Genomic DNA, 27,500 nt, shown 5'->3' on the forward strand with positions numbered 1-27,500 from the left:
AATACTTTATTTGTTATTATTGTTGTTGCTGTTTTAGTTGCGTTATTACTGTTTTTGCTTTTGCTCCAGGTGTCACGCATGATGAAGATGAGAATGTTGTCATTAGTGATGATACTGATGCGGTGTTGGTGGTTGTGGTGATGGGGGAGGTTGGTTGTTAGTGATGTTGGTGGTGATGGTGATTTTGAATATGATTGGTAATGGTGATTCTGATTGGTGATGATCGTGATTGGTGACTGGTTACGACGACAACGACGACGACGACGACGATGATGATGATGATGATGATGACTTCGACGATGATGATGACGATGACGACAATGACGACAACGATGCCGACGATGACGACGATGACGACGATGACGATGACGACGACGACAAAGACGACGACGACGATGATGGTGATGAGGATGATGATGATGACGATGACGATGACGATGATGATGATGACAACGACGACAACGACAACAACGATTAGGAAGACGACAACGATAAGGACGACGACGATGCCGACGACGACGACGAAAAGACGACAACGATGACAATGACAAGACGACAACGACGACGACGACGACGACGACGTTGACGATGACAACGACGACAATGACACATCTTCTAGATTATTCTGACTATCTCTGTTCGACATAAACTACTAAAGAGGCCTTCACCGTACCGAGGGTCAAACCTACCTTAGACAACTTCATTGCAAAGCTCTTCGTTGATCTCTTTGACTTGGGTAGCGTTTGACATAAGGAAGAGAGCAACTCCTTAAGGCATATAGGGGCCACGTACCGAGGCAGCTACTGTCCCTAAAAGCCACCAATGGCTCTGGAACGACCTGGTATGTCATTCTTGTGAAGTGAGTTCAGAAAATAATAAGACGAGTTGAGTACCAGAAGCTCTCAGGCCTTGAGAGCAGAGACCTTGCGTGACCACACACAAGAGTTCACATGCTCCGACCTAATGGACTTCAGTACATTATTATTATTTCTTTATATATACATACACACGCATATGTATACATATATATATATATATATATATATATATATATGTATACATTCTATATATACTGTATATGTATATATATATGTATATGTATATATATATATGTATATACATGTATATATATGTATATACATGTATATATATGTATATATGTATATGTACATGTATATATATATGTATATATACATGTATATATGTATATACATGTATATATATGTATATGTATATATGTATGTATATATATATGTATATATGTATGTATATATATATATGTATATATGTATGTATATATATATATGTATAAATATGTATATATATATGTATATATATATGTATATGTATATATGTATACATATATGTATATATATATGTATATATATATATATATATATATATATATATATATATTCATATATGTATATAAATGCATATGCTTATATATCTATATGCATATGTATGTTCATATATAAATATATATATATATATGTGTGTGTGTGTGTGTGTGTGTGTGTGTATGTATATATATATATATATATATATGTATATATATGTATGTATATATATACATATATATATAAATATATATATATATATATATATATATACATATATATGCATATAATAAATTTCTATAGTCGTATCACCATTAAGACCTACCCGGGGATTTAACATCTTGCATAAAAACACACGCACGCGCCCACACACACACACACACACACACACACACACACACACACACACACACACACACACACACACACACACACACACACACACACACACATATATATATATATATATATATATATATATATATTATATATACATATGTATATTGAGAGAGAGAGAGAGAGAGAGAGAGAGAGAGAGAGAAAGGTGGGATGAGAGCTCAGACTGTCTAGATGAATGGGAATGAAACGGAAGTAGGCCTTCTCTATGGAGGAGGACGAGGAGGAGAAGAAGAGGCGTAGGTCCTGTGAGCGAGGTCCTCCTCGAGGGTCCCTGGACAGACAGACAGACAGACAGAAAGACAGACGTGTGTGTGCCACGACGACGGCAGCAGCAGTCGGGGGAGGAATGGCGCCCTACGACCAAGTGAAGACGATAAAGAGGTATTACGGGAGTGAGTGAATGAATGAGAGAGAGAGAAAGAGAGAGAGGGAGAGAGAGAGAGAGAGAGAGAGGTGTGGGTGGGAGAGGTAGAGAGAGAGGTAAAGAGAGAGAGAGAGAGAGAGAGAGAGAGAGAGAGAGAGAGAGAGAGAGAGAGAGAGAGAGAGAGAGAGAGAGAGAGAGAGAGAGAGAGAGAGAGGTAGAGAAAAAAGAGAAAGAGAAAGAGAGAGAGAGGAAGAAACAGGGAGAGTAAAGAAAGAGAAGAAAATAAATAATCAGACAGGCAAACAGAGAGAGAGGTTGGGAGAAGAATGATAATGATGGGAGAGCAGAGAATTGACCGATTGCATGTATTGAGAGCAGGAAAGTCAGAAGAACTCGACTTCCTGAAATTTCTAGTTTATTTACGAAAACAGAAAAAAAAAAGTATCCAAATGTATCATCACGATTGCTAAGACTTATAACCTTTCTCTACCAATGATCGTTCACGTCTTCGTCCGTATCTGGAATGGACGGTTATTTCCGTTAACTCCGTTACTTCTGGTAGATTTGAATTTGACGACATGGTCATCAGGGATTCTGCGTCCTATTTCCATTTCTATCATATCAAAATTCTAGAAATAGATGTTTAGAACAGCAACGTTCCCTGTTACCTCGAACTCCAATGCGTAAGCACATATATATGTGCAGCTCTTAGCTTTTTATCCTGCATATATATATATCCTACATATATATATATATACATATATATATCCTACATATATATATATATATATATATATATATATATATATATATAGATATATATATATATATACACACATATCCATACATATATATATATATATATATGTATATATATATATATATGTATGTATATATATATATATATATATAATTCTGGGAAAATAAAAGAAAATAGTATATAAGAAAATTTAAATTTGTAGACAAACGAGAGGACAGTGGATGGCCACAAATAGCATGGAAATAAAACCGATGGACAGAAAGAGCTCAAGCGAAGTGAAAAACAGTTTTATACGTTAGTAATGTTATTCGCTTCAGTTTCTTATAGAAATATTTATATATATATATATATATATATATATATATATATATATATATATGTATATATATATATGTATATATATGTATATATATATATATATGTATATATATATATGTATATATATATATATATACACGTGTGTGTGTGTGTGTGTGTGTGTGTGTGTGTGTGTGTGTGTGTGTGTGTGTGTGTGTGTGTGTGTGTGTGTGTGTGTGTGTGTGTGATTCACAATGGTCTTGGATCACGTATTGGACTCATGATCGACAGCTATTTCCCTCCCGGAAGAGACCTCAAGTCTTATCTATGTCCGTGTGTGTGTATGTGTATATGTTTGTGTGCATGTGAATATATATTCCATTTCCCCTCTTATATGTGGCGATACATGAATGTATGTAGACTGTGTACCGTCGTTAGTAGGTTAGTAGACTATTTACCATTGTTAGTATTTGTCCCTATACTTATAACTGGTCCTTGGTTGAAGAGAGTTTGTGACAATTAGGTAGAGGGACTGACTTCTAATATTCATGGAGAAAAAGCTGGAAAGATCATTTGGTGCTGGATATAAATTGAGGTAAGAGTCGACAGAAGGGATGAAAGAGAATTCAAAATTGGGTAGTGACGACAAATGGTTATGGAGTGGAAACAAGACAAAAATCAATAAAATAAAAAATGAGTAAATAGAAAATAAAAGAGAGGCTCGTAGAACAGAAAAAAGAGAGAGTAGGGGGGGACTTTTAACATAGATGGAAGGAAAATGAGGTAGAAAAAGAGGAAATAAAGAGGAGAGGGGACGGGCTGGAAGGGTTGAAATTTTTTGATAAATATTGGGTGGGAAATTGGGAAAGGAGAGTAGAGGGAAAAGTTGAGAGTTGAGGGAATAGAGAATAAAGGAAAGAACTCGGACAAGGAAGAATGAGAAACTTATCGTTGGGAAGAAGAGAGTAACGACTGTATTCTTAAAAGTTTAACAATTCAGGGACCCCAAAAAAATTGTGGCAAATATCGACCATATTCCCTCTGAACATAAGGATGTTCATTGTCACGGTGTGTGGTTTGGGCCCTGAATTTTCGTTTAAGAATAGGGCCCTAAGAAAGTTGATATTAGGGAATATAATGAGAATGAATAGAAGAATAGGAAGGGAGTTCTTATGGTGTACGTGTATAGCACCGTACATTTGTGATTATTGTCCGTACATATATCAATAGACCGGAAGATACATGTTTTCTCCCTTATATATTTGTCACATGTTATATAATAAATGTTGTACTTGTTATTGTACTATCTGGTTGCGATTCGTGTATGTTTTTCCCGCTCTGTGACTTTCCCGCTAAGTTTGAGCTTGGTGGCGTGGCTTGGCGTCAGAGGTATTCTTGGTTCTGCCTCCTAAGCGACCGCACGCTTGTATATGTAGTGCTGTACAGTTATTAATCTATTCAAATTCAGTGTTTCATTGGACAACATTATACAGAGTGAGTGAGAGAAGCAGGCCTTTGTGGACTGAAGGGTGAGTGAAGAAGGATAAAATTAGAGTGGAGAAGAATAAAGGAAGAAATTTTATATTAAGAAATTGAATGAGAAAGGATAGAGGGATAGGAGGGAAGTAAAGGGTGAGTGAGGTGGAACGGTGATTGAAGGGTGAGTGAGGTGGAAAGGAAGGGTGAGTGAGGGGGAAAGGAAGAGAAAGGTAGGGATGGGGAATGTTGCATGCGATAAAATAAACAAAACAGAAAATGAGGAAGGCGGGAATGAAGGTAATGGAAAAGAGGAGGAAGAAGAGGAGTAGAAAGAGGAGGAGGAATAGAAGTAAAAGAGGAAATAAAGAGAAGGCTAAAAAGAACGATGAACAGCACGAAATGATGAAAAGAGGAATATAGAAGGAAAGGGAAAGGGAATGATTATAAAGGGAATTAAGTTCTTCATATAATTTGTAAGGAAAGGGGAAGAAAGAGAAGCGAGAGGGAGTGAAAGAGAGCAAAGAAGGGTGGGGAAGAGTAGGAGGGAGTAAGGCAGAACAAGAAGAAGAAGAGAGAGAGAGGGGGAGAGAGGGAAAGATGGAAAGAGAAAAATACAGACTCAGGCAGACACTGACAGATAGAGACGGAGACAGAGAGAGAGAGAGAGAGAGAGAGAGAGAGAGAGAGAGAGAGAGAGAGAGAGAGAGAGAGAGAGCGAGGGAGTGAAAGGGAGCAAAGTAGGGTGAGGAAGAGTAAGAGGGAGTGAGGCAGAACAAAAAGAAGAAGAGAGACAGAGAGAGAGGGGAGGGAGAGAGAGAGAGAGGGAAAGAGAGAAAAAATACAGACTCAGGCAGACACAGACAGATAGAGATGGAGACAGAGAGAGAGAGAGAGGGGGGGAGTAAAAGGGAGCAAAGTAGGGTGAGGACGAGTAAGAGGAAGCGAGTCAGAACAAAAAGAAGAAGAAGAAGAGAGAGAGAGAGAGAGAGAGAGAGTGGGAGGACGGAGGGAGGGAGAGAGAGGGACGGAGGGAAAAAGAGAGAGAAAAACATACAGACACAGGCAGACACAGACGGAGACAGAGAGAAAGAGAGAGAGAGAGAGAGTAATGAGAGAGATGAGTGGAGAAGGTCCTCAGTAGTTCAGTAATGAAGGTAATAAGTGCAGAAATGAGACCGAACAATTATGGAGGGGGGAAGAAAGTAGTCGAGAGGAAGCTGAGAGAGGAGAGGAAGAAGAGGAGTTGGGGAGAGGAAATACGCACAAGAACTGGAGAGGAGAAGAGAGCCAATGAAGAGGACGCGACGCATGTAGGACGCCACGCATGGGCAAGATATACACGGAAGAAAATGAGAACGTTCACAGGAAACCTTTGTTTAAAGGATGGATTGGTGTGTGCGTTTGTTTACAGGTCACGCAGAAGTAGGTATACCCATGTAGATGTATGTTATTGTATAGGATTAGCATTTAATATGTATTCATGTATACAGATTCAGATACACACAAACAGACATGTAGAAGCCCATTAACACACACATTCACACGTACATGCACAAACGTGCGCGCACACATAAACACACACACACATACACACACACACACACACACACACACACACACACACACACACACACACACACACACACACACACACACACACACACACACACACACACACACACATACATACACATACACACATACGCACAGGTATATATATACATGTGTGTATATATATATATATATATATATATATATATATATATATATATATATATAGTGTGTGTGTGTGTGTGTGTACACGACCGCATCTCTACATAGGATTTTGTACGTGTTCACGTGTATAGACCTCGCGTATGCGATTCTCAATAAACGACCTTCTTTAGACAGTTTCACGTACAGTACACAGTTGGAATAAGAAGTACTTGCGTGAGGAGGGAACAAACGCATGTGTGATCAACCAAATCCTTGTAATTGCAGTCATCTTGGAGGAGGAGGAGTTGCCTCCAAGGATGAGTTGCTAGCCCAATCGTTTTGATTCGTTTTGATTCGTTTTTCTTCGTTTCTTTCGGCTTTTTCGTTCACTGCAGTACGGTTGCGGTACATGAAGAACCTCCGAGCTAGGATAAGACAGCCAGCCGCGCGTTTTTGGCTCTTGTGCGTGTGGCTATACCGCTGCTCGTGTTGTTGGTGTGAATGAGAACTGGCTGTCTGTCTGTTTGTATGTATGTGTGTATGTATGTATGTATGTGTGTATGTATGTGTGTATGTATGTATGTATGTGTGTATGTATGTATGTATGTATGTATGTATGTCCGTCTGTCTTTGTCCCGTTCTCTCTCTCTTTCTCTCTCTCTCTCTATCTATCTATCTATCTATCTATCTATCTGTCTGCCTATCTATCTGTCTGCCTATCTATCTCTCTGCCTATCTATCTATCTTTCCCACACACGCAAACACACACACGCGCGCGCGCACATACACACACACACACACACACACACACACACACACACACACACACACACACATACACACACACGCGCGCACACTAAAGGCATGAGATTAGAAAAATAAAACATAAGCAAAATTGAACATTGATGGTGAGGAGAAAAGGATGGTATTGGGCTTGTATAGGCCGAAAGAAAGAGAGAAGGGAACATAAGATAAAGAGAGCTACAGGAATGAAATGGGTAAAGAGGCAGACGAGATGGTTAGTTACGCACAGAAGCGTGAATGGAAAAATTTGGCAAGAATGTGATGAAAGTAATAACTGGTTGCACATAGGAATGTAGGTGACGGTAATAGAGGTTGGAAATTGTAGATACTTTGCGTAACAAAATAGCGTCTCGGGTGGGGGTGGGTCTCTCCGGAGGAAATGACGTAATTGCGATACACGGAATAAGCTTGTTGATATAGAACCTTATTTGACTAAAGTTTTGTGAGCAGTGTAACAAGAAGTACTGATAGTAGTGGTATTATCATTAATAGTACTAGATGAAAAGAATAGTCAGAGATTGTACCAAAAAAAGGGCAGAAATGGAGGAAATGGAATAAGAAACGTTTGAGAGAATTTAATTAAGAGAACTTGAAGATGGATAAGGAGAGGAGTGTGTTCATGAAGAAGAACACCTTAAAGGAAAAGGACGAAAAAAGAAACTCATCCACGAAATGGGAAGTGGAAAACCTCTGCTAGGGCAAGCCCCGTCAGTCGCGTCAAGCCGTTGGGTTTGTTTAGGCCGATGTCTGGGTCGCCTCCCCACCTGGCCGGGGCTATCGGGAACCAACGTAAGATGAACGCAGCGGATCCCGGGAATCGAACTCACGACCACACGCTCATGAGTTCGACGCTGTATCCACTGGGCTACCGAGCGGTCCAAAAGAAAAGGAAGTAGTTTGTGTTGATTATGTTCTAAAGCGGCCCAAACACGATCAATTATATTGCGCAATTTCATTGTCAATACTCTGAATTGACAATTAAATTGACCGTGTATGGGCGATATATCACCCATACACAATTAAATGTCAATTCAGAGTATTGACAATGAAATTGCGCAATATAATTAATCGTGTATGGGCCGCTTAAGGCGAGGTCAGAGTAGAGTTGGAAGAGGAGGGTGTTTAAAGATTTAAGATTCGTTTAGATAAACATCTAAGCAAGATGTTGTAATGACTCATTTATTTCATATTATTTGTTCATTTGTTTGTTATTATTTGTCTGTTTATTTATTATTTGCTTGGTTTTAATTTATCATTATTTGTGAAATTATTATTTACTATTTACATGTTTGTTTATTATTTAACTATGCCCATGCATTTATTCATTTTCTTTATTCTTATCTATATTATAATTTTTTTTTATCATTATCATATATTTTTTCGCATCCGACCCAGTTATGGACCAAAAGGTCTCCTGTCGGCATGCTCCGCCTTTGAAATTCTTTGAGAAGAACTGGGATCAGCTGTTTATATATACATTGGAAGTTGGGGTGTTTTCAGTAAACAAGATAATGGGAGATAATACACAGAAGGTGGTGAAGCTGCATAGGAGGAACCGTGGAAAATGTAGGGAAGGGAAAGTGAGGCTATGGTGATTATTTTCATCATTCTCGTCTCTCGAAGTCTTGATAGAATTCGTTATCATTTTCGAATAATCACGAATGTCGTTGCATCTTAAGACTGGCAATGGCGTCATAATCAACGATGGAATGGCAAGTAGGTTGTCTATCACTGCTTTTCCAGTATATATATATATATATATATATATATATATATATATATATATATATATGTATATATATATATATATATATATATATATATATATATATATACACTTTTATCGTTTTTTATGACTTTCAGAATATCTTGTTCGCAATAAGCAGTTACACTAATATCGTCAATATGACCTGATTTTACTGTTATCTTTATTGTTGCGATAGTTTGGCAAGTGTTTTGTTATTCCTATGATAGTAGCTGAGCTAATGCCATTATTTAGTTTTATTATTATTACAGTTATACAACTACCACCCTCGCCAATTAGCCGTGCCATTACACTCTGACATTTAATACAATGCACGCTGATGTCAACATAGCACGTATTGTTCCCGTATGAAAAATTACCCTTATTATCGTAACGATGCCGACCGTGGGAGGTAGGGGGAGGGGTGGGGGGTGGGGTGGGGTGGGGGGTACCTACCCAGTGGCCAATCATCGCGTCCCGTTTGTATTCTCTTTGTTTATTTTATTATTATTTTTTTTCGTGATGAGCACAGATTCACAAAATTAGTCTTTTCATTTGGAATTTGCGAGGACTCTTTCTTCTTCCTCTTCCTCCTCCCCTTCCTCTTCCTCTTCCTCTTCCCCTCCTCCTCCTCCTCCCCCTCCTCCCCTCCTCCTCCTCCTCCCCCTCCTCCCCCTCCTCTTCCTCCTCCTCCTCCCCCTCCTCTTCCTCCTCCTTTTCCTCTCCCTCCTCTCCTTCCTCTTCCTCCTCCTCTCCCTCCTCCCCTCCCCTCCTCCTCTTCCTCCTCTCTAATCCCCCTCCTCCCTTCCTCCCCTCCTCCTCCCCTCCTCCCTTCCTCCCCTCCTCCTCCCCTCCTTCCCTCCTCCCCTTCCTCCTCCCCTGCTTCCCTCCTCCTCTCCTCCCCCTCCTCCCCCTCCTCCTCCCTTCCTCCCCTCCTCCCCTACTCCTCTTTCTACTCTTCCTACTCTTCCTCCTCCTCCTGCTCCTCGTCCTCCTCCTCCCCTTTCTCCTACTCCTTGTCCTTCTCCTTTTTCTCTTCCTCCTCCTCCTCCTCCTACTCTCCTCACTTCTCCTCTTCTTCCTCCTATTCCTGTTCTTCCTGTCACTCGGTGTTTTTTTTCCTTCCTTCTGTTTCTTCTCTTCCTACTTTCCTTTCTCGCCTCATTTTTCAAACATATTCTCATAAATTTGCCCCCCCCAAAAAAAAATCCACATATCTCCTCACGTACTTTCTCTTTTCCCTCCATCACTTGTCCCGTTTGTGTGTTGTGTTTTTTGGAAATGAATAATAAAGGACAAACTAGTGACACATTTACAAATTCACTAAATTTTCCCAAGTTGAAAATCACATTGTACTGAAATTCATAATTCACTTTGTGATCCGATTATGTATATTTGGGTTTTTTATATTCTTTTTACCAGCATGTGTACAAAAAGTTTACAGAGGAATAATCATGGCTACATGACATGGCCAACCGATGGAAGAATGAAATGTAAAGACATTTGATGTGAACACACAGAATGGAGAATCTTGAATGCATGGCATTTGGCCTTCGAGGTGCCAATGGCCCTTCCCCGTAGTCAAGGTGATTCACTCACCGAACTCACCGACTTACGAATTGGGAAGTGAAAAAACCCTGATAGGGAGGGCAAACCCTGACAGTTGCTGCAGGAGGCCGCGTGTTTTTTTTTTTTTTTTTGCAAACCCAAATAGCTTTGAACAAAAGACCACAATGAACATCGAGCTCAACATTAAAATGGAATGAAGAAAGTCGTAAATCAGTGGATTAAATGAGGAATATTACTTGTGATCACCTAAGAACACATGATAAATATGTGTGTGGCATTGTGCAAATATAGAGAAGACTGGACGGTAAAAAGATGTAACAAAACTGGCCCAGACGATTTTTATAAGAAATTATCATACGCATGCAGGATGATAAATCAAGAAATTGATGGAAATTTCAGAAGAACCGATAAAAGAATTCAGTAGTCAAAAAAAAAATTCAAAACATTTAACAGAAATGTCGACTATAACAAAACCTTTACAGACTTACCAGACGTTTGATATCCCTCAAGTTAGAGGCACACTAGGTATTTCTCGGTAGCATGCTACTTGCTTTTGCTATTTGGTTTGAGTAGGAACGATTTCGGTTACGATCTTTTGTTTCTTCCATTTTTCAATTGTCAAATTACTCTTGCGTCGTTTAGTGAGCAGCTGATTGACGAAGTAGGAAAAAGCTAAACCTAGATTACGAATGTTAGACACATTGTTTAGACGTTCTCACAGGCCTAGAATGTTGTAACCGAAGTCGTTTCTACCCAAACTGAGTAGCAAAAGTAAGTAGCATGCTAGCCTAGTGTGCTACCACAAGTCCCACGGGCTGGTTAGCTAATCAAAAAAAAATCCTTGACTTAACAAAAATAGTCTGATTTTTTTAACATATGAAATGCCTTCATCTGGTTAGCTAATATATCAAATAAAGATCCTAGATGTAACAGAAGTAAAATCCGAACAAGAAAAAGAATAATTAAAACATATGAAATGATCATGCATGCATCTGCCACCCCTGCAAATTTGACAATAAGAACATAAGAATGAAGGAGACTGCAAGAGACCTTAAGGCCTACACTATGCGGTTCTGTGGTCATTACACTACCGAACGACTACCCTGCAAATTTGACAATAAGAACATAGATACCATAGATACGAATACCATTATCCATGTTTCTCATCAGGCTGACAAAATCGTAACGTCACAATACAACCACATAATTATTGTATGGCATGTATAGAATATAATAAACACAACGATACAGTTGAAGTCATTGATCAAAGGAAATATTTGAGAAGAATATAGATACCATAAATACGAACATCATTATCCATGTTTCTCATCAGGCTGACAAAATCGTAACGTCACAATACAACCACATAATTATTGTATGACATGTATAGAATATAATAAACACAACGATGGAGTTGAAGTCATTGATCAAAGGAAACACTTGAGAAGATGTCTTCGCGAGAGTTAAAGAGCGACCAGACTCCAGTCGCAGACACGCTAGGGCCTCGCATCCAAAGAGAGGACGGGTGAAAAAGAGACAGGCGAAAAGAGATGGATGGAAAGAGGTGGGTGAAAAAGAGACAGGCGAGGAGAGATGAGTGAAAAAGAGACGGGTGGAAAGAGATGGGCGAAAAGAGGCAGGCGAAAAGAGATGGGTGAAAAGAGACAGGTGAAAAGAGGTGGGTGAAAAGAGGCGAAAAGAGATGGGTGAAAAGAGACAGGCGAAAAGAGATGGATGAAAAGAGACAGGCGAAAAGAGACGGGTGAAAAGAGACGGGTGAAAAGAGACGGGTGAAAAGAGACGGGTGAAGAGAGACGGGTGAAAAGGGACAGGCGAAAAGAGGTGGGTGAAAAGGGACAGGCGAAAAGAGATGAGCGAAAAGAGATGGGCGAAAAGAGGCAGGCGAAAAGAGTTGGGTGAAAAGAGGTCGATTTTCTTGCATATTTATTCCTTTTTTTTATACCTGACCGATGCCGCTCTTGCCACCCTTGCAAATTTGACAATAAGACATAAAAATTAAGAAGACTGCAAGAGACCATAAGGCCTGCACTATTTAGTTTCATGTCCCTTAGCCCCTTTCATCCTTATCCATAAAGATATCTAATCTTCTTTTAAAACAACCAAATAGTTCCAACGCTCACTAAGTACATGATTACTAAGTCTATTCCATTTGTTAACCAATCTGTTGGTAAATCAGCTCTGATCTATTTCGTTCTTAAATCTAAATTTGCACAGAACTCCAGACTCGATGATGGGAAAATTCATTCATTCAAATTTTTCGAAACATTGTCCTGAAGACGAACCCCGAACAGGATCTGAAACCTCGAAATAAATTAGAGTAATGTGACGTAGTAGCACGTAAGTAAAATTTAAACTTATTACCCACTTTCGGAGAAAATTAAAATGAGAATTAGTGTTCGAAATATAAGGATTACTTCATCTCTGATTTTATTCTTCTCAGAAAGTGGGTAATAAGTTTGAATCGAAATAGATCATCTGTTGCTGCGTCCGGTGTTTCGTACTTTCGTCAGTCGTCAGTAGGTCCTGGACTACAGCTGTTTCGCAAGATCGATTCCAGCTGACAGTTTCAAACCTTCGCTGACACTGAAAGCCTTTACTATCCTTCTTGTACAGAAGGATAGTTGGTGTGTGTGTGTGTGCGTGTGCGTGCGTGTGTGTGTGTGTGTGTGTGTGTGTGTGTGTGTGTGTGTGAGAGAGAGAGAGAGAGAGAGAGAGAGAAAGAGATAGAAAGAGAGAGAGATTATATTCACCATTGTCTTGATCACATTATCACATTTTAAAATTGTGAACGATAGACCAACTGTTCAGAAGACCAACAGACTGACAGACAGCAAAAGAGACAGAGACAAAAAGACAGACAGAAAGACAAATAGACAGAGAGACATTAACAGAAAGGCACCAAGGCACAAAGACAGAGAGACAGATACAGAGAGATATAAAGACAGAGAGACAGAGAGACAAAGAAACAGAAAGACAGATAGACAGACAGACAGAGTGACAGAGTGAGAGAGAGAGACAGAAAGGTAATAAGTGACTACATACGTATATCCGTCATCCCTTCATCCATCATCCAATGCAACCTCCAACCAACCAACTTCGGACAAAAGTTTACCTCCTCTTCTGTGAAACAGACTTATTCTTTTTTTCTTTTTTTTCTCTCTTCCCTAACTCCATTTGTATCTTGTGCTTATCAATCTTGTTGTGTCTCGTCTCCTTGCCAACGCGGCTGTCACTTCTTCTGTTTGGAATCGTTGCGTCCTCAGTTTTCGTAGTCATTGTCGCCTCATTATGGACTTGGTTCCTTTGTTCAGAAGGAGACGACTTAGACTTGTTATGTCACCGGTGTTGTTCGAAACGTCTGGATCTGTCTCCGAGGAAAGGGATGGTAGTTTTTTTTATATATTGTTGCATGGAATTATAATGGTAGTTGATATTCGGCAGCGCCTATTTCTACATCTTAATTTCATGGTAATGAATCGTGAATCACTGTTAAAACTTTGTTAAATGACAATAAAAGGATATGCTTAAAAATCATTTCAATCAATTAATGTATATATATATATATATATATATATATATATATTTATATATATATATATATATATATATATATATATATATATATATATATAATATATATATTGCAGTTTGCAATCGAAATATATAGACTCCCCATCTCCAGTCTTTTTTACTCCAACAGTGGTTTTTACGTGATTGACAAATGTATGATTACATTTTTCACCTGTAATATATATATATATATATATATATATATATATATATATATGTATGTATATATATATATATATATATATATATATATATACATTTATATATATATATATATATATATATATATATATGTGTGTATATATATATATATAAAACTTAAACCCACTCTCGGAGAAAGATAAGCTGAGATACAGAGTAAACCGTATATTTCGACCACTGACTGTGGTCCTCTTCAGCAGTTACAATTATAGGGTACATAGACAAGGGGTTATATACAGAGGAGAGAGAGAGAGAGAGAGAGAGAGAGAGAGAGAGATTAATCTTGGTCGTATGTGTTTGGATACGTTCTCTTAGTATCCACTGTATCTATGAAAGAAAAATTATGTACAGAATGTAAAAAATTTCTCACAGTAAAACAAACAATATAAAAGTACCGTAACCTAGGTTCGCTGGAACTTGAATATACCATAATTGAGCACATTGCATGTGTACGCCTCTCAGATCCCATCGTATATCACTTAGTCACCCAGTTGAGATCTTAGCATGCAGCAAATAGCTCCCGTCGCGTGAAGATCGGGGAGACGGTCAGCATGACTCACAGCTATTAGAGCTGATTTCGTTTATTCAGTTTTGCACTTGATTGTCTCGTTTAGTGGGGGAAGCAAGTGGGGGAACTGGGAAGAACTGATTTGGTCATCTGGCCCATGTTTACCTTCTGTTGCTTGTTAATTTCTTGCATTTCTGCCCACTTGATTGCCCACTTGCCTGCCCACTTGCCTGCCCACTTGCCTGCCCACTTGCCTGCCCACTTGCCTACCCACTTGCCTGCCCACTTGCCTACCCACTTGCCCCCTTGCCCGCTTGCTTGTTCATATACCTGCTTGCCTGCATGATCGTCTGCTTGCCCACTTGCCCGCTTACCCACTTGCCTGCTTACCTACCAATATACCTGCTTGCCTTCCCATATACTTGCTTGCTTGCCCATATACCTGCTTTCCTACCCACTTGCCCACTTACCTGCTTTCCTGCCCACTTGCCCACTTACCTGCTTGCCTGCTTGTCCACTTGCCTGCTTGCCCGCTTGCCTACTTGCCCGCTTGCCTACTTGCCCGCTTGCCTGCCCATATACCTGTTTGCCTGCCTGCCTCCTTGCTTGGTTCCCTGTATGAATCAGATGAAATCTTTGGCGGTGATGAATAGATAGAAATATAACTGATGAAGCGTTTTCATTGGTTGTATTACTACGTTTGCCAGAATTTGGTCAACACCGTCATCGTTTTGATTCTCATTGTCGTATGACATTACTATTATTATTATTACAATATAGTTTCATAGTTCTGTCAGGGGAGCAACAGTTGTGGTAAGAGTAACTGAAGTAATTGCAACAATACCAGTGTTGGTAGTATGTGTGGTAGTAGTAGTAGTAGTAGTAGTAGTTGTAGTAGTAGTACTGGTAGTGGAAGTATTATTATTGTTATTATTGTTGTTATTACTATTATTGCTATTATTGCTATTATTGCTATTATTGCTATTGCTATTATTGCTATTATCATTATTATTGCCATTATCATTATTGCTATTATTATTATTGCTATTATCACTATTATTGCTATTACTGCTATTACTACTGTTACTACTATTACTACTAGTAGTAGTACTGGTAGTAGTAGTGGTAGTAGTAGTGGTAGTGTTTCCACTACTATTATTATTATACTATTATTACTATTAGTAGTAGTAGTAGCAGTAGTAGTACTGGTGGTACTGGTGGTAGCAGTAGTAGTAGTACTGGTGGTAGCAGTAGTAGTAGTACTGGTGGTAGCAGTAGTAGTAGTACTGGTGGTAGCAGTAGTAGTAGTACTGGTAGTAGCAGTAGTAATAGTACTGGTAGTAGTAGTAGTAGTTGTGGTAGTAGTGCTTCCACCACACAGTTCCACGAGGATGGAAGCCGTTTTTTAATTGAATTTTTTTTTTTAGTAGTAGTAGTACTGGTAGTAGTAGTAGTAGCGGTGGTAATAGTACAAGTGATAGTAACAGTAGTATCACCAATAACATTCATAGCAGTAGTAGTAGAAGTAGCATTTGTAGTAGCTGAAGTAGTAGTGGTGGATTTAGGAGTAGTACAATATCAGTAGAGTCACTAGTATCATCATGATCACAGACTAAGGGTCAAGAACCATTTGGTATCATATAGGGCCATTTGGTATCATATAGGGCCATTTGGGGCCATTGAGGTCCCCCGACAGGGTCAGGGTACCCTAAATACAGCTTTATATATGAAGCCATACCACTTCTGACCCCATAAACACTGGGAGTTCTATTCTTAGAATCCCCATACAACCACAGCGAGCACCATGAGCAATTCCTTTGATCAATTCAATGGGGTTGCGAGGTTCACAGTAGAAATGGAAAGGTACACGAGTCGAGTTAGAGGCCCGTCTGAAGTCCGAATTTGGCTCTGCTCGGCTCGTTAGTCGCGACCTCCCTCCCGGCCATGGAGCCGGGGATTGCAAAACCCGCACATCCACCCACACTTGTGTGCACACAAATACGTATATATTCTGTCTCTTTCTCTCTTTCTCTCTCTCTCTTTCTCTCTCTCTTTCTCTCTCTCTTTCTCTCTTTCTCCCTTTCTCTTTCTTTCTCTTTCTCTACCTTTCTCTTTGCCTTTTTCTCTCTTTCTCTATTTCTCTTTCTTTCTCTATTTCTCTTTCTCTTTCTCTTTCCCTTTCTCTTTCTCTTTCTCTTTCTCTTTCTCTTTCTCTCTCTTTCTCTTTCTCTTTCTCTTTCTCTTTCTCTTTCTCTTTCTTTCTCTCTCTCTCTCTCTCTCTCTCTCTCTCTCTCTCTCTCTCTCTCTCTCTCTCTCTCTCTCTCTCTCTCTCTCTCTCTCTCTCTCTCTCACTAACTTACCCACCCACCCTCTCTCTCTCTCTCTTTCTCTTTCTCTTTCTTTCTCTTTCTCTTTCTCTTTCTCTTTCTCTTTCTCTTTCTCTTTCTCTTTCTCTCTCTCTCTCTCTCTCTCTCTCTCTCTCTCTCTCTCTCTCTCTCTCTCTCTCTCTCTCTCTCCAACTTACCCACCCACCCTCTCTCTCTCTCTCTTTCTCTTTCTCTCTCTCCTTTCTCTCTCTCTCTCTCTCTCTCTCTCTCTCTCACACACACACACACACACACACACACACACACACACACACACACACACACACACACACACACACACACACACACGTACGTTGATCTAATTGCCTATTTTTTCATGACAATTTGTCTTTCCATTGTATAGAAAGAAGAAAAAATGAATTATGTGTCTAGTCTTAGTCCTTGGAGATGACACTTGGTGACTGTTAGGAGGCTGAAACGATGACAGATGATGACAACAAAGAAAACAAAAGAATGACGATGTTGGCCATTGCATTTGGATCTTGGTCGCAAAGGAGGCGCACACTGAGCATTTCTCGCTAGCATGCTACTTGCCTTTGCTACCTCGTTTGAGTAGAAACGACTTCGGTTACGATTTTTTTTTTCTTCTAAATTTCAAATTAGTCTTGCGTCACAGAGTGAGAACATGAATGACGAACTAGCCTAAGAGTATTCAAACCTAGAATACGAGTGTTTAGATACATTGTTGAGATGTTCTTACGGATATCTAGATTATTGTCACCGAAGTCGTTTCTACTCAAACGAAGTAGCAAAAGCGAGTAGCATGCTAGCCCATTGTGCTGCCACCTTTTAGAAAAAAGTGGATTTTCTTTTATCTCATTTATCGTGGAGCCGTCTCTGTATTTACAAAGGATTACAAAGGAGCATGCTGACAGGTGACCTTTTGGTCCATAACTAGGTCGGATGCGGAAAAAAGTAGATAAATTAAAGAAATAGATAATAATAAGTAATAAACAAACAAAATATGACAATAATTCATAATAAATAAATAATAAAAAATAAACACAAGTGATGATAAATGAATAAATAAAATAGAATAAAATAAATGGCAGACATTACCTAAATGAATCTTAAAACTTCGAACTGTACTACATTGCACTCCCTCTGCAGGAAGTTTATTCCACTCATTAACTTCACGGTTGTCGAGGTTGTTTCTACCCACTTCCAAATTAACTCTACTTCCAAACAGTTTGAAATTATCATTTCTTGTCTGATTTGCATTCAATGTGACAATTTCGTCACTTTGGACCTTTTATCGGCTTTCTTGTCGTCCACGATAAATCAAGAGTCCTTGAAGCGTCCTTATCTCTTGAGAGAATGTAAATGGGTCGAGCGGTTTAGAGCGTCGCTACTTGCGACGGAGATCGATGTGACGTAGTTCGAACGCTGCCTCCAGCAAGTTGGACCAGGGGCATGTTTTATTAAACTCCACGGTACAGAGTCCTCTGTAAGGTGTACCGTTCTAGTCTCCTGATAAGGGGGAGTTTGTGACTTTAAACCAAAGCATATCAAATCATACTCTCTGTAACTATTTTCGAGTGAAAGCCTTCGAGATTATGTTAACATGACTTTTGTCATTTCAAATTCTCACAAAGTCAACTTATGTAATTTTCGCTCTTGAGAGAGATAGAGAGAAGAAAAAGAGAGACGAGAAGAAAAGAAAAGAAAAGAAAAAACAAAGAAAAGAAAAGAGAGGAGAAGGGAAGAGAGAAGAGAAGAGAGGAGAAGGGAAGAAAGAAGAAGGGAAGAGAGGAGGGGAGAAGACAGTAGAGGAGGAGGGAAGAGAGGAGAAGTGAAGAGAGGATAGGAGAGGAAAGGAGAAGGGAAGAGAGGAGAGGAGAAGAGAAGAGAAGAGAAGAGAAAGGAAACATACCTCGTTTTCGATGTCCTTCTTAGTATCAAGATGCTAAATCACGTATATTTCTAATTGATTCCGTGATGGCCGGTTGGTAAATCTTGCTGGTTGTAGGAGGACGTGAAATTTGGGGCGAGAGGAAAGTGCAAAGTCGGTAAATTGAGATTGCAAAGAAGGCAAAGTGACGTCAGGGGGAATTTGGCATCAATTCTCATGAAGATTCTTCCGGATGCGAATGAAAAAAAATATACAAGAGTTTGGGAAGTAAATAGGAACTATAAGAGTTTAAGATCGCCATATTTCTTTGTGACTTAGATTTGGGTCCTGCAGCTGAGGGGGAGCCTGGAAGGGTTCCTACGTACTGTGTGTCAACCTAAGACACTGAGATTCGTGTCTTCGTGTGTGTTGGGTTGTGTGAGGATCATAACTCGGGTTGAGTCAGATTATGACACAGACCCGCGATATGTCTATTCATGACACGTGTCATATTTCTAACCGTGGCACATTTTTGGAAGTGTCCGATTATGACACGGCTAAAAATACGTCCGAGTTTGAAATGGTTTATTTTGTGCCTTATTGTGACACAAGTCCGTATGTGCCTGATCATGTCACGGTCATCTAGGACACGCTGAGTAGTTTGTGACACAAGTGTGTCTGCGTCAATGGAGACCAATTCAATATGAAATGTGTGTCTACACACATTACTTAATTCGTCTTTTTATGACACTGTGACAGATGTGTTATTTGACACAAATCCGATGCCTAGCGTGACACAGTTTTTTCAGGAATATTTGTTTAGGGTATACAGACATTTGCGTATGGTACACAGACATGTGTCTGTCTGTGATGACCATAGACCTTACATGCCGAAGCGCCACCCCTGGGCAGAGTTCTCACTCCCAATCACTCCCCATCACTCCCCATCACCCCCATCACTCCCCATCACCCCCATCACTCCCCATCACCCCCATCACTCCCCATCACCCCATCACTCCCCATCACCCTCATCACTCCCCATCACCCTCATCACTCCCCATCACCCTCATCACTCCCCATCACTCCCCATCACCGCCATCACTCCCCTTCCCCCCCATCACTCCCCATCACCCCATCACTCCCCATCACCCCATCACTCCCCATCACCCCATCACCCCATCACCCCATCACTCCCCATCACCCCATCACTCCCCATCACCCCATCACTCCCCATCACCCCCTCTTCCTCCACTATCCCCTATTGCCTATTTTAGCTATTGGCTTGGAAACTAATAAACAGATTTTAAATGTTTACATTTAATGTCCATATTGCAGTAAGGATAAGATTTTTTTTTTATTCTAACGCAAAATTTGTCGATTACGATAATGTATTCAGGACTTCTTTGATCTTTTGTTATTGTTATTGTTGTTGTTATTATTGTTATTATTATTATTATTATTACTTATTATTATTATGATTTTTATTATCATTATTATCATTACTATTATTATTATTATTACTACTAATTATTATCATTATTATTCTATCGTTTTATCTTATCATTTTATCATTATTATTGTTGTTGTTGTTTTGGTGTTGTCAGGCTTGTGGGCGGCAAATCTGGGCTAGAATTCCCGCCCTCCTTAAAAGCGCCCCCCCCCCCCCCGGCATGACACACCGTGGGTTATTTCTGTTCAATGCGAACCTTGCGTGTCAAGTTTCTGACACAGTATTCACGTTTGTGACACAATATCCTGCGTGCGACACGCTTTCCTGGACAACTGAGTCACGGGGCACTCCCCCTGTTATCTTGCAAAGTGATTAAAGGAAGAAATGGGAGGAATATAGGACAATTGAAAAAGAATAAATCACGAAATAAAGGAAGGAAGGAAGAGGGAAATGAAAAAAAGAAAAGAAAAAATAGTAAGAAATGACGAAAAAATAAAGACAAAAAATAACGTGGGATCTGTTGAAGAGGAAAAGAGTGAGGGAAGGATAGAGATGAGATAAAGAGTTTTCGGGGGGAAAAGAGAGAGGCAAAAAGAGGGGGGAGGGGAGAAATGATGCAGTCAGATTTAGAAAGGGAGAAGACTAGAAAAGCCTTATAATACTTGCTTACACACACACACACACACACACACACACACACACACACACATGGCGCTGTGGTTAGAGCTCTGGCCTGCCACTACGGAGGTCCGGGTTCGATCCTCGCCCGGGGCTGAAAAAATATCAGTATCGCAGCGCTGAGGGGTGTTACTCCAACTCTCGTGGGCGGGGAGTTGGGGGTGTGTGTGTGTGCAAGGTCATAGCATTACCCATAGATCGGACCTACGAGCTCTGAGCTCTCTTCCAGGAGGGAAATGGCTGTCGATCACGAGTCCAACACGTGATCCAAAGACCAAGTGAATACACACACACACACACACACACACACACACACACACACACACACACACACACACACACACACACACACACACACACACACACACACGTCTCGACGGCGCAGTAGTAGTGTTCGCAACCGCTACTCCACCGGTCCGAGTTCAAATCCCGCCCAGGGCTGAAATAATTTCAGTATCGCTGCGCTGTGAGCCGGTACTCCAACTCTCGTGGACGGGGAGTTGGGTGTGTGTATGTGTAAAGTCATAACATAATCCATAGATCTGTCATATATGAGCTCTGAGCTCTCATCCGGTAGGTAATAGCTGTTGATCACGAGTCCAACACGTGATCGACACACACACACACACACACACACACACACACACACACACACACACACACACACACACACACACACACAGTGACAGATAAAGTGAACAAGACATTTCAGCGTCCGTGGAAGATGGGACAAACGACCAAAATGCCATCATGGGGGCTCCATTTGAACCCTTATAATCCTCAAGAAGTGTCTTCCTCCCCAGCCAGCTAAAGCACTGTCTTCCTTCCAGGCCAGCTAAGGCACTGTCTTCCTTCCCAGCCTCCTAAGGCACTGTTTTCCTTCCCAGCCACCTAAGGCACTGTCTTCCTTCCCAGCCACCAAAGGCACTGTCTTCCTTCCCAGCCACCTAAGGCACTGTCTTCCTTCCCAGCCAACTAAGGCACTGTCTTCCTTCCCAGCCAACTAAGGCACTGTCTTCCTTCCCAGCCAGCTAAGGCACTGTCTTCCTTCCCAGCCACCTAAGGCACTGTCTTCCTTCCCAGCCACCTAAGGCACTGTCTTCCTTCCCAGCCACCTAAGGCACTGTCTTCCTTCCCAGCCAGCTAAGGCACTGTCTTCCTTCCCAGCCAGCTAAGGCACTATCTTCCCAGCCACCTAAGGCACTGTCTTCCTTCCCAGCCACCTAAGGCACTCTTCCTTCCCAACCAGCTAAGGCACTGTCTTCCTTCCCAGCCATTTAGGGCACTGTCTTCCTTCCCAGCCACCTAAGGCACTGTCTTCCTTCCCAGCCACCTAAGGCACTGTCTTCCTTCCCAGCCACCTAAGGCACTGTCTTCCTTCCCAGCCACCTAAGGCACTGTCTTCCTTCCCAGCCACCTAAGGCACTCTTCCTTCCCAACCAGCTAAGGAACTGTCTTCCTTCCCAGCCATTTAGGGCACTGTCTTCCTTCCCAGCCACCTAAGGCACTGTCTTCCTTCCCAGCCACCTAAGGCACTGTCTTCCTTCCCAGCCACCTAAGGCACTGTCTTCCTTCCCAGCCACCTAAGGCACTGTCTTCCTTCCCAGCCACCTAAGGCACTGTCTTCCTTCCCAGCCACCTAAGGCACTGTCTTATTTCACAGCCACCTAGGGCACTGTCTTCCTTCCCAGCCACCTAAGGCACTGTCTTCCTTCCCAGCCACCTAAGGCACTGTCTTCTTTCCCAGCCACCTAAGGCACTGTCTTCCTTCCCAGCCACCTAAGGCACTGTCTTCCTTCCCAGCCACCTAAGGCACTGTCTTCCTTCCCAGCCAACTAAGGCACTGTCTTCCTTCCCAGCCACCTAAGGCACTGTCTTCCTTCCCAGCCACCTAAGGCACTGTCTTCCTTCCCAGCCACCTAAGGCACTGTCTTCCTTCCCAGCCACCTAAGGCACTGTCTTCCTTCCCAGCCACCTAAGGCACTGTCTTCCTTCCCAGCCAGCTAAGGCACTCTTCCTTCCCAACCAGCTAAGGCACTGTCTTCCTTCCCAGCCATTTAAGGCACTGTCTTCCTTCCCAGCCACCTAAGGCACTGTCTTCCTTCCCAGCCAGCTAAGGCACTGTCTTCCTTCCCAGCCACCTAAGGCACTGTCTTCCTTCCCAGCCACCTAAGGCACTGTCTTCCTTCCCAGCCACCTAAGGCACTGTCTTATTTCACAGCCACCTAAGGCACTGTCTTCCTTCCCAGCCAGCTAAGGCATTGTCTTCCTTCCCAGCCAGCTAAGGCACTGTCTTCCTTCCCAGCCACCTAAGGCACTGTCTTCTTTCCCAGCCACCTAAGGCACTGTCTTCCTTCCCAGCCACCTAAGGCACTGTCTTCCTTCCCAGCCAACTAAGGCACTGTCTTCCTTCCCAGCCAACTAAGGCACTGTCTTCCTTCCCAGCCAACTAAGGCACTGTCTTCCTTCCCAGCCACCTAAGGCACTGTCTTCCTTCCCAGCCACCTAAGGCACTGTCTTCCTTCCCAGCCACCTAAGGCACTGTCTTCCTTCCCAGCCACCTAAGGCACTGTCTTCCTTCCCAGCCACCTAAGGCACTGTCTTCTTTCCCAGCCAGCTAAGGCACTGTCTTCCTTCCCAGCCAGCTAAGGCACTATCTTCCCAGCCACCTAAGGCACTGTCTTCCTTCCCAGCCACCTAAGGCACTCTTCCTTCCCAACCAGCTAAGGCACTGTCTTCCTTCCCAGCCACCTAAGGCACTGTCTTCCTTCCCAACCAGCTAAGGCACTGTCTTCCTTCCCAGCCATTTAGGGCACTGTCTTCCTTCCCAGCCACCTAAGGCACTGTCTTCCTTCCCAGCCACCTAAGGCACTGTCTTCCTTCCCAGCCACCTAAGGCACTGTCTTCCTTCCCAGCCAACTAAGGCACTGTCTTCCTTCCCAGCCACCTAAGGCACTGTCTTCCTTCCCAGCCACCTAAGGCACTGTCTTCCTTCCCAGCCACCTAAGGCACTGTCTTCCTTCCCAGCCACCTAAGGCACTGTCTTCCTTCCCAGCCATCTAAGGCACTGTCTTCCTTCCCAGCCAACTAAGGCACTGTCTTCCTTCCCAGCCACCTAAGGCACTGTCTTCCTTCCCAGCCACCTAAGGCACTGTCTTCCTTCCCAGCCAGCTAAGGCACTGTCTTCCTTCCCAGCCATCTAAGGCACTGTCTTCCTTCCCAGCCATTTAAGGCACTGTCTTCCCAGCCAGCTAAGGCACTGTCTTCCTTCCCAGCCAAATAAGGCACTGTCTTCCTTCCCAGCCAACTAAGGCACTGTCTTATTTCCCAGCCACCTAAGGCACTGTCTTCCTTCTTAGCCACCTAAGGCACTGTCTTCCTTCCCAGCCACCTAAGGCACTGTCTTCCTTCCCAGCCACCTAAGGCACTGTCTTCCTTCCCAGCCACCTAAGGCACTGTCTTCCTTCCCAGCCAACTAAGGCACTGTCTTCCTTCCCAGCCAACTAAGGCACTGTCTTCCTTCCCAGCCAACTAAGGCACTGTCTTCCTTCCCAGCCAACTAAGGCACTGTCTTCCTTCCCAGTCACCTAAGGCACTGTCTTCCTTCCCAGCCAACTAAGGCACTGTCTTCCCTTCCCAGCCACCTAAGGCACTGTCTTCCTTCCCAGCCACCTAAGGCACTGTCTTCCTTCCCAGCCACCTAAGGCACTGTCTTCCTTCCCAGCCACCTAAGGCACTGTCTTCCTTCCCAGCCACCTAAGGCACTGTCTTCCAGCCACCTAAGGCACTGTCTTCCTTCCCAGCCACCTCAGGCACTGTCTTCCTTCCCAGCCACCTAAGGCACTGTCTTCAAGCCCAACCAGCTCAGGCACTGTCTTCCTTCCCAGCCAGCTAAGGCACTGTCTTCCTCCCCAGCCACCTAAGGCACTGTCTTCCTTCCCAGCCACCTAAGGCACTGTCTTCCTTCTCAGCCACCTAAGGCACTGTCTTCCTTCTGAGCCACCTAAGGCACTCTTCCTTCCCAGCCAGGCAAGGCACTGTCTTCCTTCCCAGCCACCTAAGGCACTGTCTTCCTTCCCAGCCACCTAAGGCACTGTCTTCCTTCCCAGCCATTTAAGGCACTGTCTTATTTCCCAGCCAACTAAGGCACTGTCTTCCCAGCCAGCTAAGGCACTGTCTTCCATCCCAGCCAACTAAGGTACTGTCTTCCTTCCCAGCCAACTAAGGCACTGTCTTCCTTCCCAGCCACCTAAGGCATTGTCTTCCTTCCCAGCCACCTAAGGCACTGTCTTCCTTCCCAGCCACCTAAGGCACTGTCTTCCTTCCCAGCCATTTAAGGCACTGTCTTCCCAGCCAGCTAAGGCACTGTCTTCCTTCCCAGCCAAATAAGGCACTGTCTTCCTTCCCAGCCAACTAAGGCACTGTCTTATTTCCCAGCCACCTAAGGCACTGTCTTCCTTCTCAGCCACCTAAGGCACTGTCTTCCTTCCCAGCCACCTAAGGCACTGTCTTCCTTCCCAGCCACCTAAGGCACTGTCTTCCTTCCCAGCCACCTAAGGCACTGTCTTCCTTCCCAGCCAACTAAGGCACTGTCTTCCTTCCCAGCCAACTAAGGCACTGTCTTCCTTCCCAGCCAACTAAGGCACTGTCTTCCTTCCCAGCCACCTAAGGCACTGTCTTCCTTCCCAGTCACCTAAGGCACTGTCTTCCTTCCCAGCCAACTAAGGCACTGTCTTCCCTTCCCAGCCACCTAAGGCACTGTCTTCCTTCCCAGCCAACTAAGGCACTGTCTTCCTTCCCAGCCAGCTAAGGCACTGTCTTCCTTCCCAGCCAGCTAAGGCACTGTCTTCCTTCCCAGCCAACTAAGGCACTGTCTTCCTTCCCAGCCAACTAAGGCACTGTCTTCCTTCCCAGCCAACTAAGGCACTGTCTTCCTTCCCAGCAATTTAAGGCACTGTCTTCTTTCCCAGCCAACTAAGGCACTGTCTTCCCAGCCAGCTAAGGCACTGTCTTCCTTCCCAGTCAACTAAGGCACTGTCTTCCTTCCCAGCCATTTAGGGCACTGTCTTCCTTCCCAGCCAGCTAAGGCACTGTCTCCCTTCCCAGCCAGCTAAGGCACTGTCTTCCTGCCTAGCCAGCTAAGGTACTATCTTCCTTCCCAGCCAGCTAAGGCACTATCTTCCTTCCCAGCCACCTAAGGCACTGTCTTCCTTCCCAGCCACCTAAGGCACTCTCTTCCTTCCCAGTCAGCTAAGGCACTGTCTTCCTTCTCAGCCAGCTAAGGCACTGTCTTCCTTCCCAGCCAGCTAAGGCACTGTCTTCCTTCCCAGCCAGCTAAGGCACTGTCTTCCTTCCCAGCCAACTGAGGCACTGTCTTCCTGCCTAGCCAGGTAAGGCACCATCTTTCTTCCCAGCCAACTAAGGCACTGTCTTCCTTCTCAGCCAGCTAAGGCGCTGTCTTCCTTCCCAGCCAGCTAAGGCACTGTCTTCCTTCCCAGCCAGCTAAGGCACTGTCTTCCTTCCCAGCCAGCTAAGGCGCTGTCTTCCTTCCCAGCCAGCTAAGGCACTGTCTTCCTTCCCAGCCAGCTAAGGCACTCCATTCTAAATACACAGTGACCCACTATCGCCATCTCACCACTACTGCCAAACCTTCAGCAGTACTTTCGAGGGAGATTGTGAAGCTTCTTATGGGTGAAGAAGGGGAAGAGGGAGAGGGGAAAGAGGAAGAAGGGGGGGGGACAGGAAGAGAAATGGCTGCGGGCACTCAAACTAGACCCGGGATATATCACGAATATGCAAATATGTCCTTCGTTGTTGCTCATTAACAGCTTTGGGGACAAAAGTTATTTTTACTCTGGAAGAGTCGCTGTGTACAAAAGTATATACGACACCCAATAACGAAAGATTTATTAACAGTTTTATCGCGAGTTTGGGAGCTCGCAAAGATACTTTTGTGTGTGTGTTCGTGTGTGTGTGTGTGTGTGTGTGTGTGTGTGTGTGTGTGTGTGTGTGTGTGTGTAGGAGTAGGTGTTTGTGTGAATATGTGTATCATGTATGCATATATACTGTACAGTATACGTGTATCTATACGTGTAATTGTATGTGTATGTTTATTCGATTGTGTATATACTTGCGCGTATGTGCATTTGTGTGTATATGTGTATGTGCATGCTCATGTGAATATATATACATATATATATATATGATATATGTGTGTTGTGTTTGTGTCTGAGCGCTTATATGTGCTGGTGCATGTGCTTCCGTATCTTTTTCTCCTCCTCCTCCTCCTCCTCTTCCTTTTTCTCCTATTGGCGTTCATTTTCCTGCTTCTAACAGATTTTCAATTTCCTCATTTTATTTTTTTTTTTTCCATTTTTTTCCCACCTTCCTCCAACTCCTTCCC

The 27,500-nt window shown here is 42.7% G+C and overlaps 1 protein-coding gene across 15 annotated transcripts in view; it reads left to right on the plus strand.

Moving 5' to 3' along the window:
* Positions 1-27,500, plus strand: part of mmd (disintegrin and metalloproteinase domain-containing protein mind-meld) — a 781,430-nt gene that overhangs the window by 485,291 nt on the left and 268,639 nt on the right. The window lies entirely within an intron of this gene.

The sequence above is a fragment of the Oratosquilla oratoria genome, chromosome 34, assembly GCF_046742065.1.
Source record: "Oratosquilla oratoria isolate Oo_2021 chromosome 34, ASM4674206v1, whole genome shotgun sequence".
Taxonomy (NCBI): domain Eukaryota; kingdom Metazoa; phylum Arthropoda; class Malacostraca; order Stomatopoda; family Squillidae; genus Oratosquilla; species Oratosquilla oratoria.